Raw genomic sequence first — 15,529 nt, 5'->3', positions numbered from 1 at the left:
AAGTTTCGATTATCCTCCTAATTGACCTTTGACCTTAAGCTGCCGTATAGCTGGAATATTGCTGAGTCCGGCGTAAAACTAAACTTACTTACACATTTGACCTTAATAGTGAAATATATGATAATAAAGATTTCGGAAGATATGTATCCCTTTTAAAGTTCGGTGAATGAAGTACAGTGAAGAATACTGGTAGAAAAGAAGGAATACCCAGAAAATCAAGATTGTGTCCATTTGGTTAGAATATGTTAGAAGATTAGTTACATTTTATGTTAGAATGTCCAATATATAATTAGTTACGACTGAAATATATGAGAAATATTGAATGTTTAAATAATGATTGTCTTGTATATCTCCTTCAAATGCAGACCCTAAATTTATAGTTTGTTTAAGGAAACCTTCATGTTACGTTGCTGTTTACTGTAAATGTGTATATACATATCTTCAACGTATGTGTTGTGACTACGTGTCATACATATGTGTTTTGGTGCCAACTTAAGCACATTGTATGTACATATCTTGCTTTCATATTGTACTTGGGCCTGTGGCCTTTATAGTGAATAAATCATTCTTCTTCATATGTAAAAAGAACCCTGAAAATAAGTGAAGACACCGGGTGTTTGTGGTAACGGTTACACCCGCTACTCCACGATACGCGTTAAAAAATATGTTTGTTTTCAGACGCCATATACACGCTCGGCAGCTATAGCACGTTGTTCAAACAGGCAACAATTAGCATGGTATTAAATTTAGAAATAATGAAACAAAGATTTGTGTCTGTGGTTATTTTTAGATGTCAACTAGAGGCTCGGAGGCTGAAAACAGAAACACGGGCAGCGAAATTTCCAATTTCAAAACAAAAAATCTTTGGAACATTTTTGGGAACAATGTTCTCTTGAAAAACAATTTATGAAGTATTCTGTTTGAAAATGCCGAAATCGTTAGCATTTATTTTATTTTAATTCGGAAACATTTTGCTGGTTGCGTCATATTGTATATGTGACCTTGATGAATGTAATTTAATTTTCTGATATCTAATATTGAATATTGTTTTAGAGGAAATCAGCTCGAGAATGTAAATGACATCAGCTATACAAACGGACTGCCTTCCAAAAGTAGTTATTCAACCTGTCGACAAAACATGGTAATTCCAGCATTTTTTCATCTCTTGTATCTTTATAAAGATTACCCTCGTGTATCTATTTTCAATTTGACTTGTCAATACTGATGTTAGTTTAACATTGGGTTAGATGACTCTCTGTTTTAACGTTTACAAGGTCAGGTTACATTTCTACACATTACATTAATGTTTCCAGTAACCAGCACAACTGGCCGTGTTTGTATTCTTGTTAGAACATATTAGCTTTGTCCCGTCAGTCAATAATACTCACATTCACACATGATATGTTAAGAGAATATATTTGTTAATCTGAATGTAAACCAACCTTGTAATATTTATATCTCTCAAGGATGGAGATGCTTTCTATCAGGGAATCAATGCCCATGGTTGAGGAAACTGTTTCAGATATGTGTCAATTATGTTCAAATAACAGTAAAACGTGACTATGTGGGGCAATGACGTAATGGCCTGGAGATAGATGCAAGAATCTCTGTGTAAGATCGCTCTGCGTACATACAGCGTTGTTCCGTGTTTGACAAGCGCTGGCTTTGTAGGGTCATTGATTGGTAATTTTATGTTGATATTTTCTTGCCTAATGAAAACAGGAATAATGCTGTTTAAATATTGATGTGTTTACACTATTGATTTCAATAATAGCGAAATAACAAGGAAATGTTTTGGTAAAATAAAGTTTTTGCGATTTGCCTTACTCAATCAATGACTCGTTCTTTTAAACATTTAATGTTTCCACTTTGGCTGTGTCCTCTATTCAGGAAATATCTGACGAATCACGGGCCTCCAAATGTCCTGGGAACTTGAGCTGACCAAACAGATGGTTGTCATTAGAACTGTGTGATGGTTTGTCCCGTGCTTGCTAACACCAATTATAAACTCATTTCTAGGCGGGAGACATCAGAAATGGGCTTCATATATTGTACCCGGTTTGAGAACCAAACTCGGAATTTACATAGTAAGGAGCGAACGTTTCAACCTTAACCCTAACCCTGTTTCAGAACACAGTCTTAAGTTCCCCAGCCATCAAAGTCTTACTAAGCACTAGGACTTCACTGAAGGAAATGTTTTGGAAGCAACAGAACTCCGTACACGGTTGTGAACAGAGACCCTGTTGGGGCCAGCCGTCTAGCGTCCACACATGTCTTACTGATCAGTGTAGTAAACCTGGTATATGTTGACACCTTTTAACACTACACATGATGCAGGTAGCTACCCACGTTCCGGTCTCACCATGTCAGGTATATAACGTCGTGTTTTGTAGGATTGTGAATTACATTTTATGATGACTTCTTCCAGACACTTTAAGGAAGTATGGGTGTTATCTATAGCAGTACCGGTCAGACATGTCACGTGGCCATGTATAGCAATAACTGACCAGCATTCCATGCATATTCACTCAGGTTCCACCGGAGATGCGCAGGTGCATATCTCAAGTACTGGTCGTAAGAGGTCACAGAAGGGGTCGGGTGGTCAAGATGTGGCGCCACTCTTCGTATGTTGGTGTCATCGTGCCACGCCGTTGGGGATTACTTTCTACCCCTGATGTGGTCCAGTCTTGGACTATATACAGGACGCCAGGATGTGCCTGATGTGACCTTGACCCAACAAACAGCACTATACACGCGTCAGTATCGATAACGGTACATATACAGTTACAAGTAGGTTAGGGGTCAGTTCGTAGCGTCTTCATACAGGTATAGATTGTTGTTGTTATTATTAATGATAATGTCATTCTAACAATGTTCGGCAATTACACACGATTAATGCAACACCAGCTTAGCTGAAGACTGCTTATGTTATCAGCCATTAAGCATTGTGGATTGTGTATATTATCCGTAATTAAGCATTGTGAATTGTTTATGTTATCCGTCATTAAGCATTGTGAATTGTTTATGTTATCTATCATTAAGCATTGTGAATTGTTTATGTTATCCGCCATTAAGCATTGTGAATTGTGTAGGTTATCCGCCATTAAGCATTGTGAATTGTTTATGTTATCCGTCATTAAGCATTGTGAATTGTTTATGTTATCCGCCATTAAGCATTGTGAATTGTTTATGTTATCCGTCATTAAGCATTGTGAATTGTTTATGTTATCCGCCATTAAGCATTGTGAATTGTTTATGTTATCCGTAATTAAGCATTGTGAATTGTTTATGTTATCCGCCATTGAGCATTGTGGATTGTGTAGGTTATCCGTCATTAAGCATTGTGAATTGTTTATGTTATCCGCCATTAAGCATTGTGAATTGTTTATGTTATCCGTCATTAAGCATTGTGAATTGTTTATGTTATCCGCCATTAAGCATTGTGAATTGTTTATGTTATCCATCATTAAGCATTGTGAATTGTTTATGTTATCCGCCATTAAGCATTGTGAATTGTTTATGTTATCCGCCATTAAGCATTGTGAATTGTTTATGTTATCCGTCATTAAGCATTGTGGATTGTGTAGGTTATCCGCCATTAAGCATTGTGAATTGTTTATGTTATCCATCATTAAGCATTGTGGATTGTTTATGTTATCCATCATTAAGCATTGTGGATTGTGTATGTTATCCATCATTAAGCATTGTGAATTGTTTATGTTATCCGTCATTAAGCATTGTGAATTGTTTATGTTATCCGCCATTAAGCATTGTGGATTGTGTAGGTTATCCATCATTAAGCATTGTGAATTGTTTATGTTATCCGTCATTAAGCATTGTGAATTGTTTATGTTATCCGTCATTAAGCATTGTGAATTGTTTATGTTATCCATCATTAAGCATTATGGATTGTTTATGTTATCCATCATTAAGCATTGTGGATTGTTTATGTTATCCATCATTAAGCATTGTGGATTGTGTAGGTTATCCATCATTAAGCATTGTGGATTGTTTATGTTATCCGTCATTAAGCATTGTGAATTGTTTATGTTATCCGCCATTAAGCATTGTGAATTGTTTATGTTATCCGCCATTAAGCATTGTGAATTGTTTATGTTATCCGCCATTAAGCATTTTGAATTGTTTATGTTATCCGTCATTAAGCATTGTGAATTGTTTATGTTATCCGTCATTAAGCATTGTGGATTGTGTAGGTTATCCGCCATTAAGCATTGTGAATTGTTTATGTTATCCATCATTAAGCATTGTGGATTGTTTATGTTATCCATCATTAAGCATTGTGGATTGTTTATGTTATCCATCATTAAGCATTGTGAATTGTTTATGTTATCCATCATTAAGCATTGTGGATTGTTTATGTTATCCATCATTAAGCATTGTGGATTGTTTATGTTATCCATCATTAAGCATTGTGGATTGTTTATGTTATCCGTCATTAAGCATTGTGAATTGTTTATGTTATCCGCCATTAAGCATTGTGAATTGTTTATGTTATCCGCCATTAAGCATTGTGAATTGTTTATGTTATCCGCCATTAAGCATTTTGAATTTTTATGTTATCCGTCATTAAAGCATTGTGAATTGTTTATGTTATCCATCATTAAGCATTGTGGTTATTGTGGGTTATCCGCCATTAAGCATTGTGAATTGTTTATGTTATCCGTCATTAAGCATTGTGAATTGTTTATGTTATCCGCCATTAAGCATTGTGAATTGTTTATGTTATCCGCCATTAAGCATTGTGGATTGTTTATGTTATCCGTCATTAAGCATTGTGGATTGTGTATGGGTTATCCGCCATTAAGCATTGTGAATTGTTTATGTTATCCGTCATTAAGCATTGTGGTTGTTTATGTTATCCGCCATTAAGCATTGTGAATTGTTTATGTTATCCGTCATTAAGCATTGTGAATTGTTTATGTTATCCGATCATTAAGCATTGTGTGGATTATTGTGGGTTATCCGCCATTAAGCATTGTGAATTGTTTATGTTATCCATCATTAAGCATTGTCGATTGTTTATGTTATCCATCATTAAGCATTGTGGATTGTTTATGTTATCCATCATTAAGCATTGTGAATTGTTTATGTTATCCATCATTAAAGCATTGTTGGATTGTTTATGTTATCCATCATTAAGCATTATGGATTAGTGTGGGTTATCCATCATTAAGCATTGTGGATTGTTTATGTTATCCGTCATTAAGCATTGTGAATTGTTTATGTTATCCGTCATTAAGCATTGTGAATTGTTTATGTTATCCGCCATTAAGCATTGTGAATTGTTTATGTTATCCGCCATTAAGCATTTTGAATTGTTTATGTTATCCGTCATTAAGCATTGTGGATTGTTTATGTTATCCGTCATTAAGCATTGTGGATTGTGTAGGTTATCCGCCATTAAGCATTGTGAATTGTTTATGTTATCCATCATTAAGCATTGTGGATTGTGTAGGTTATCCATCATTAAGCATTGTGGATTGTTTATGTCATCCGTCATTAAGCATTGTGAATTGTTTATGTTATCCGCCATTAAGCATTGTGAATTGTTTATGTTATCCGCCATTAAGCATTGTGAATTGTTTATGTTATCCGCCATTAAGCATTGTGAATTGTTTATGTTATCCGTCATTAAGCATTGTGGATTGTGTAGGTTATCCGTCATTAAGCATTGTGAATTGTTTATGTTATCCGTCATTAAGCATTGTGAATTGTTTATGTTATCCGTCATTAAGCATTGTGAATTGTTTATGTTATCCGTCATTAAGCATTGTGGATTGTGTAGGTTATCCGCCATTAAGCATTGTGAATTGTTTATGTTATCCATCATTAAGCATTGTGAATTGTTTATGTTATCCATCATTAAGCATTGTGGATTGTTTATGTTATCCGCCATTAAGCATTGTGAATTGTTTATGTTATCCGTCATTAAGCATTGTGGATTGTGTAGGTTATCCGACATTAAGCATTGTGAATTGTTTATGTTATCCATCATTAAGCATTGTGAATTGTTTATGTTATCCATCATTAAGCATTGTGGATTGTTTATGTTATCCATCATTAAGCATTGTGGATTGTGTAGGTTATCCATCATTAAGCATTGTGGATTGTTTATGTTATCCGCCATTAAGCATTGTGAATTGTTTATGTTATTCGTCATTAAGCATTGTGGATTGTTTATGTTATCCATCATTAAGCATTGTGAATTGTTTATGTTATCCGTCATTAAGCATTGTGAATTGTTTATGTTATCCGTCATTAAGCATTGTGAATTGTTTATGTTATCCGTCATTAAGCATTGTGAATTGTTTATGTTATCCGTCATTAAGCATTGTGGATTGTTTATGTTATCCATCTTTAAGCATTGTGAATTGTTTATGTTATCCGTCATTAGGCATTGTGAATTGTTTATGTTATTCGTCATTAAGCATTGTGAATTGTTTATGCTATTCGCCATTAAGCATTGTGGATTGTTTATGTTATCCGTCATTGAGCATTGTGGATTGTGTATCAATTGAACATATGCACTCAGTGTTAACTAATAAAGGTTGGTATTTAGAGAATACTACTTAGAAAAGTATGCTGTCAGCCTGAATTTTGACTATACACCCGACACGTTTATCTCGTGTAATGAGTATGGAACAATCGGTTTCCGCGTCCATCTGTGTTCGTCGTTGTATGAGTTCTATTATGGTTAAGGCCTTTCTGGTGCCGCTTAAACACTTCCTGTAAAACTCAAATATTTGTGAAACTTAAAATATCTTCTTTTTTCTTTGCACCTTTTAGGTTCAATTTGAAACTTTCTTTACAGGACAGGTTTACACAGTGAGAATGAATAACTTTAAAATGTTAAGCAACTGCAATAACATATATAAACATGTTTCAGTGTTTAATGAACCGATATTATATAAGCATGTTTCAGTGTTTTAAAACATGGAAACCAACTATGTCCACTTTATCTATATAAACATGTTTCAGTGTTTTTAAAACTTAGAATAACCCTTTATCTATATAAAGCATGTTTCAGTGTTTTAAAACATGAAACCAACTATGTCCACTTTATCTATATAAACATGTTTTCAGTGTTTTTTAAAACATGGAAACCAACTATATCCACTTTATCTATATAAACATGTTTCAGTGTTTAAAACATAGGAAACCAACTATGTCCACTTTATCATATAAACATGTTTCAGTAAAACATAAGAATAACTATGAAACCAACTTTGATTAAGACTGAAACATTATAAATGACAAAAATATGTCGGCCATAGTCTTCAGTCTCCTCCCCTGCAGGCGACACAGGTGGCCCGGGTGTATTAAGTCGCCGCAGATGGGGGTGTAGAGCCAGTATTGGGAACGTCTAGGGATGTGGGTTCGAATCCCGATAACGTTGCGGTTAAGGTTCTGCGTCCACACACCGGTGTCTGTGGGTTCAAGTGTAGTGTTACACGTCTAACACCTTCTCCTCCAATATTTAAATGTCATACCGGGATAGAAGTGGAATACTGCAAATATTTAATTAAAATAATTTTAATTCAATTCACTTACTTCTCCACTGTAATTACGAAATACTAATCATATATAACCTACTGTAAATATGTTTTATAGATAAATATCATTATACATGTAACAATAACAATTATTGATAACAATATTTATAACAGAAATGAGAAGTACCAAAGTTTAGAAGAGAGCTGCCGCTCATTGTTGCCATGGCGATAAAGCGTGTTGTAAGATTTTCGAAACGTTTGTGTCTAAGACTAACACGTCGTCTTCTTCAACCGAGGCACCATTACACGACATCCTCGACACACGACGTGCTCGACACGCGCGGGATACCTGTCAGTAATTGTGTTAAACATCGGCATGTCCTCCCACACAGAGAAGTAGACACAGGAAGTGACGTGGGGGGGGGGGGGGGAGGAGTCCACATATCCCCCCAGCCTGCAATAACTCCAGCTTCCCCACCCTCGGGACAACACACATATATGTGAGATGGGACGTTTGCGGGGATCTGTGTCCAGGGACAATGTTGTCACACTCTCTGACGTCACGCCAGTACCATTGCCGGAATTGCAAAAAATGCGGAAACGGAATTGGGGTAAATATGTTTATATGGAGAACATATAGGTGAGGTGTGCAGTGTAATCAGCTGGAGACAAATGCTGAGGGGGCATTGAAGCTGTGTGCTGATTGTGGGGGTTACGCTCTGGGACTGGAGGGGGTACACTCTGGGAGGGGGAGGGGGGTTACACTCCGGGAGGGGCGGAATGGTGTGAATGAAGTATTAGGAAGTAACAACACAACTGTGAACCATTACCAAACATGACATAATAAAATCGCAAGAGGAAGTTAGTTGAACGTGTGAAACTCCTACTTCCGACTACGATGGCGCTGTACCTCACAAGTCGCCTCTGTGGTGGGGTCGGTAACACACAAGTCGCCTCTGTGGTGGGGTCGGTAACACACAAGTCGCCTCTGTGGTGGGGTCGGTAACACACAAGTCGCCTCTGTGGTGGGGTCGGTAACACACATTCCACCATTGTCATTACGTTGACGCCAGAACAGCTTACGTCAATGTAGGTGTCAAGCTCAGCGTCATGATCGAACGGGGCATTTGCTCAACCTCTAGACCACCCTGCCACCCTCATATACTTCTTTGATTGGCATTCTAGAAGTTGGTGAGATGAAGAATGAGGACAATGTTATTGATATACAACTTCTCTATTCTATATAGGCGACGCTGCGACACAGATTCTAATGCGGTTGTCAAGCAAGTGGTGCATGAGAAGCAGTTTGGGTGATATATATATACATGAGATGTTTGGACAATAGATGAAGGATGAGGCGAAAATAGGTTGTTTGTACAACGGAAGATGTTGATAGAACAGATGGTATACAGGATTAAATTGAGATGGGACTCAACCCAACAAAAGTACAAGAATCTGTACTTTACTAAGAAAGTGTAATCCCAAATGAAACGTATGTTGCATTTGACCACTTTCTAAATAGCATTGTACAATCACAGGATTAAGTAGGTTGATTGGCAAGAAGATGTACATGGTTGTATACATAAGAGATTAAGGATGTTGTTTGGCAGCCAGAAGATGTACATGGTTGTATACATAAGAGATTAAGGATGTTGTTTGGCAGCCAGTAGAGAAGATGTATATGGTCGTATACATAAGAGATTAAGGATTTTGTTTGGCAGCCAATAGAGAAGATGTACATGGTTGTATACATATCTATACGTAGTATTCTGGTTTTGAAGTCAGCTTCGCTATGATGTTGATGGTCTTCCAGGTGATGTTGTAGTTTGGCTTAGCACATCTTCCCTACGGTCTGCCAGTCAACCCGCGTGCTAATCGAGGGCTCTACTTCACTTCACTCTATTCTCAATAGGCCACCAATAGTGGTATAAGAGTACACAGTACACACATCAATTATTCCATATACATTATCTAACTTTTGTTATAGTAGAAAAGATAACATTTATAAACTTTGCTAGGTTTGTTAAAACAGTAAAATCTAAGGTAGTAAACAAAATTCTTAAAGATACAGTATTTGAGTGTTTGAGCAATTTGATTGGTATGAATATTCGTCTAGAGTCATGAAAAGCAGGACAGCAAAATGGAACTCATCTGCAGCTGCTGGCGAGTCACATAATTTACAAGTTTTATTTTCTCTTGGAGTATTACATTTGTATTCCTGTCTCAATTGGTAAACAATGATAAGATGTTCTGAATTTTAATAGTGGATAATTAATATATTTGGGCAATAAGAGAAAGGCATCCAGTGATGATAGGGTCTTAATTTATGTATAGTTTTGTAGGACGTATCTCCATGGCATTCCGCCATCTTGAGGGGGCGGTGGGGTAGTCTAGTGCTTAAAGCGTTGGCTCGTCACGCCGAAGACCCGGGGTCGAATCCCCACATGGGTACAATAAGTGAAGCCCATTCCTGGTGTCCCCCGCCATGATATTGCTGGAATATTGCTAAAAGCGGCGTAAAACCAAACTCAGTCAGTCAGTCAGTCCGCCATCTTGATAACAGTGACTTACTTTCTACCATATTCAGCAGCCATGTTCGACTAAACATTACTAAGCTCGCATGAGTTTAGGATATTTTCAACAACTTTAAGCCAAGAAAAGAAATGACTATTTACCACACTCTATAATAATATATATCTTTCAAGAAATAACAAATATACGTTGACGTTTAAATGTATAGATGAAAAGTCTACTTTGTTTGTGTGATGTCTAAACAGCCAGGAACCGAGACACAACAGATGCAGATGCTCGTGTAATAGTCCAGACATTCAAGGTCACGTGCACGTAAAACACAACTGTGCAGATTCTGATACCTGTCGGTATGGACTTACTTGAGTAGCAAATGATCAAAAATGCGAATTCAAAATAACGCGATGAAACAAACAAACACACACACACACACACACACACACACACACACACACACACACACACACACAAACACACACACACACACACACAAACAAACACAAACACACACACAAACAAACACACACAAACAAACACACACACAAACAAACACACACACACACACCGCGAAATTGGAGTTCAAACGATTCACTAAATTCATCCCAGTGGGGTGAAAAGTGGTTTCAACAGCTGTGCTCCGCTGCGGAATTTGAATTTAACACCTATCAGGCTATACACCATAAACAAAACGCATTTATGTCTCTGTCGTATTATGTAATTTCACAGACAGGCAGGTGTGATACTTGTACACATGACATGTGTTTGTGTATGTTGATTGCAAAATGTTATGCCCCAAATGCATATATTTACAAAACCCAACATCCCCATACACACACAAAGAGTGTATCGGCAAATGAACCAGCCAATGAAAGATTTCGTTACACTTAAGTGCACGCCCACCCGCTCTGACTGGGTTCGGTATCTCGGGTGCTTCGTTTCGAGGGAAGTAAACCCAAGTACAAGAATTGCACTTTTGATTTGCGATTGTACGCTTATAATTTTGTTTATTTGTTTTTGTTCATAATCAACAATGTATATTATATGCCATGAATAAGTGATAATTGTGTTTGAATTATGTTTTATAGTTTTTTTTTTGGTTGCATGTGAACTTTAACATGGGCACTACGATAACTGTTGGAGTGAATGAGTGATTATGGTTTTACGCCGCTTTTAGCAATATTCCAACAATATCACAACGGGGGACACCAGAAATGAGCTTCACACATTGTACCCTTGCGGGGAATCGAACCCCGGTCTTCGGCGTGAAGAAACGAATGATTTAAGCACCACCCTACCCCACCGCCCCACTAGATTGCGTCACAACATAACGTCGATTCCATTTTGTTTGGTGAACGTTTACGGTGTGTTCCGCTTTGAACCTCTGACCCACGTTAAATAGCGTCGTGATAGCGATGCTACTCTTTGATAAGAGACACACTGTTATTGAATTAACATTATTATGGTGTATACATACAGGTAATGTTAATTATTGTTAAATGTCACCTAACGTTCGCGCCACGGACCATTGTTAAAGTTCACGGGCATTGACAGAAGGCTTGCAAACAGGATAAACATGGGTAGGGAGTCAGAATTGGTGCTTGTGACGTCAGTGTTGTATACTGAATATGACAGGAGGCAGGTGCTTGTGACGTCAGTTTTGTATACTGAATATGACAGAAGGTAGGTGCTTGTGACGTCAGTGTTGTATACTGAATATGACAGGAGGCAGGTGCTTGTGACGTCAGTTTTATATACTGAATATGACAGAAGGTAGGTGCTGGTGACGTCAGTGTTGTATACTGAATATGACAGAAGGTAGGTGCTTGTGACGTCAGTGTTGTATACTGAATATGACAGGAGGCAGGTGCTTGTGACGTCAGTGTTGTATACTGAATATGACAGGAGGCAGGTGCTGGTGACGTCAGTGTTGTATACTGAATATGACAGAAGGTAGGTGCTTGTGACGTCAGTGTTGTATGCTGAATATGACAGAAGGCAGGTGCTTGTGACGTCAGTGTTGTATTCTGAATATGACAGGAGGCAGGTGCTTGTGACGTCAGTGTTGTATTCTGAATATGACAGGAGGCAGGTGCTTGTGACGTCAGTTGTATACTGAATATGACAGGAGGCAGGTGCTTGTGACGTCAGTGTTGTATACTGAATATGACAGGAGGCAGGTGCTTGTGACGTCAGTTGTATACTGAATATGACAGGAGGCAGGTGCTTGTGACGTCAATTGAGACTGAAGCACCTGCTGTTACAGAGTACACATTATCTAATCATGGAGACGACGGATCTAAATCTCACACCATCCAACCATTGCGAAGTATTCTGAGACGGCCAAAAATACCAGACAAGCAAATAGATTGAAATATTCCACATTGGAAGATTATATGGGGATTTTGATGTGAGGCTCGACCTGCTAACAGGATGGGGGAATGGAACGCTCGAATCAAACAAAACCAGCAAAACATCTGGCATTCACTGAGGGATTCTGATCTATATTTTGCAATAACCAAACATATAACTTTAGCATTCCTGCTGATCATATGCTGTGTAAAAAGGTGTTTTGAACCGTTTAAGAAACAGGGAAATTCCGAGAGAACATTCACAATGGCAGGCATGCATAACGCTACAGAAATATTCATATTTCGTATTTGGCAATGCATTGTGGTCACGTTTATTTCAGTATTTGCATGAACCCACCAGGTGGAGCTGTGACCAGTATGAGCCGTTCTACTCATTAAGGGCAGATTGTGGTTGAGAGCACACCGGATACAGCTGATGTAGGTGGAGCTGTGACCAGTATGAGCCGTTCTACTCATTAAGGGCAGATTGTGGTTGAGAGCACACCAGATACGGCTGATGTAGGTGGAGCTGTGACCAGTATGAGCCGTTCTACTCATTAAGGGCAGATTGTGGTTGAGAGCACACCAGATACGGCTGATGTAGGTGGAGCTGTGACCAGTATGAGCCGTTCTACTCATTAAGGGCAGATTGTGGTTGAGAGCACACCAGATACAGCTGATGTAGGTGGAGCTGTGACCAGTATGAGCCGTTCTACTCATTAAGGGCAGATTGTGGTTGAGAGCACACCAGATACGGCTGATGTAGGTGGAGCTGTGACCAGTATGAGCCGTTCTACTCATTAAGGGCAGATTGTGGTTGAGAGCACACCAGATACGGCTGATGTAGGTGGAGCTGTGACCAGTATGAGCCGTTCTACTCATTAAGGGCAGATTGTGGTTGAGAGCACACCAGATACGGCTGATGTAGGTGGAGCTGTGACCAGTATGAGCCGTTCTACTCATTAAGGGCAGATTGTGGTTGAGAGCACACCGGATACGGCTGATGTAGGTGGAGCTGTGACCAGTATGAGCCGTTCTACTCATTAAGGGCAGATTGTGGTTGAGAGCACACCAGATACGGCTGATGTAGGTGGAGCTGTGACCAGTATGAGCCGTTCTACTCAGATTAGAGCACACCAGATACAGCTGATGTAGGTGGAGCTGTGACCAGTATGAGCCGTTCTACTCATTAAGGGCAGATTGTGGTTGAGAGCACACCAGATACGGCTGATGTAGGTGGAGCTGTGACCAGTATGAGCCGTTCTACTCATTAAGGGCAGATTGTGGTTGAGAGCACACCGGATACGGCTGATGTGGGTGGAGCTGTGAGGTATAACTCATGGCTTAATAGTGCACACCGGATACGGCTGATGTAAGTGAAACTGGTTAGTGACTGGGTAGCTGCTGGTATGACAGTATAAATGGCTTAATAGTGCACCACGAAATTATGCAACATAGTTATGAATTACTAAATAGAATCGGAGAATGTAAACAAAGGGATGAAGCTTTAATACTTCACATTAAAATTGATAGGATGATGGATCATTGTTTCGCTTTCTTTGACATTGACCTTTTATTTCTATCTGTATTCTTAAAGAATATATATAGTTGTATTTCTTGTTGATAGATAAACATGAATTAAGAAGTGATAACATCACAGTTTACTAGTATGTCATTCACGTACAGCAAGGCCCGTTCACCCATGTACTTCATTCACGTACAGCAAGGCCCGTTCAGTTACATGTCCATGTATTTCATTCACGTACAGCAAAACCCGTTCACCCATGTATTTCATTCACGTACAACAAGGCCCGTTCACCCATGTATTTTATTCACGTACAGCAAAACCCGTTCACCCATGTATTTCATTCACGTACAACAAGGCCCGTTCACCCATGTACTTCATTCACGTACAGCAAGGCCCGTTCACCCATGTATTTCATTCACGTACAACAAGGCCCGTTCACCCATGTATTTCATTCACGTACAACAAGGCCCGTTCACCCATGTATTTCATTCACGTACATCAAGGCCCGTTCACCCATGTATTTCATTCACGTACAACAAGGCCCGTTCACCCATGTATTTCATTCACGTACAGCAAGGCCCGTTCAATTACATGTCCATGTATTTTATTCACGTACAGCAAGGCCCGTTCAATTACATGTCCATGTATTTCATTCACGTACAGCAAGGCCCGTTCAATTACATGTCCATGTATTTCATTCACGTACAGCAAGGCCCGTTCAATTACATGTCCATGTATTTCATTCACGTACAGCAAGACCCGTTCAATTACATGTCCATGTATTTCATTCACGTACAGCAAGGCCCGTTCAATTACATGTCCATGTATTTCGAGGACTTCAACTTTAAGGGTTATATTCTTAATCCTTCAGGTGAATGAAAAAAATAGGAAACAGACAGCTGTTTAAGTTCATGTGATAAGTTAACAACAAGCGAAACGTTAGGTAAACAATGTGTTCCTCAAAATAAGGAACTCACATCAATAAACTGTCGCTTCCAAATGATTTCTAAACCCCGTTCCACGACCGTTGACTTTGGTTAATCTGTATTTTCACGACATCGCATCTACCACTCAAAGTGTCGGATCTGAGGCTCAATGATAACATCTTCTTAAATAAACGACATCAATAAACCCTGACGACGTAATCTAAAGATATTCTGGCATTTGATAAATACTCAGCCTATATATGAAATCAAACATGAACCTATATACTCAACTGCAGAAGTAGCGAGCACCGCGTTTCATGTCCATCAGATCAGTTCAGCTGCACATACTTTCGTTATTTCTTTGAAGTTATTTTTGTCTTTGAGTATACATAATTCAACCAGCACGATCGGATTGTTAGTAATATCAAAGAGAGGACCTGACCTTGACCCTGTGATTGGTACTTGCCTCTAAATAAATCGCACGAGGTCGGTGATAGTCTGAGACCTGATGTGGTGGGATATGAACCCGGAATGCAAGCAATGGGTCCATGGAAATATTGTTGTTTAATAAAATCACGTTGCACGGGTGAAATATGCTCTATATTTAGAAGCACACAGAGGGGCTTTGTATCCTGACATTCCCTGGCAACGGTGTCAGCACTCGCCGCCATGTTGTTCCCATAC

The 15,529-nt window shown here is 38.8% G+C and overlaps 1 long non-coding RNA gene across 1 annotated transcript; it reads right to left on the bottom strand.

Annotated features, from left to right (window-relative positions):
• Positions 1–527: 527 nt before the first annotated feature.
• LOC124290114 lies at positions 528–10,437 on the bottom strand. The gene is made up of 3 exons (XR_006901835.1): positions 10,353–10,437; positions 7,569–7,574; positions 528–539 (listed from the first exon to the last, which is right to left on the bottom strand). It is a non-coding gene; the product is annotated as an uncharacterized LOC124290114 (long non-coding RNA).
• Positions 10,438–15,529: the final 5,092 nt, after the last annotated feature.

Source organism: Haliotis rubra, unplaced genomic scaffold (assembly GCF_003918875.1).
Source record: "Haliotis rubra isolate DU_JTF1 unplaced genomic scaffold, ASM391887v1 Scf457, whole genome shotgun sequence".
Lineage (NCBI taxonomy): Eukaryota > Metazoa > Mollusca > Gastropoda > Lepetellida > Haliotidae > Haliotis > Haliotis rubra.
This window is presented reverse-complemented; position numbering and strand designations above follow the sequence as displayed.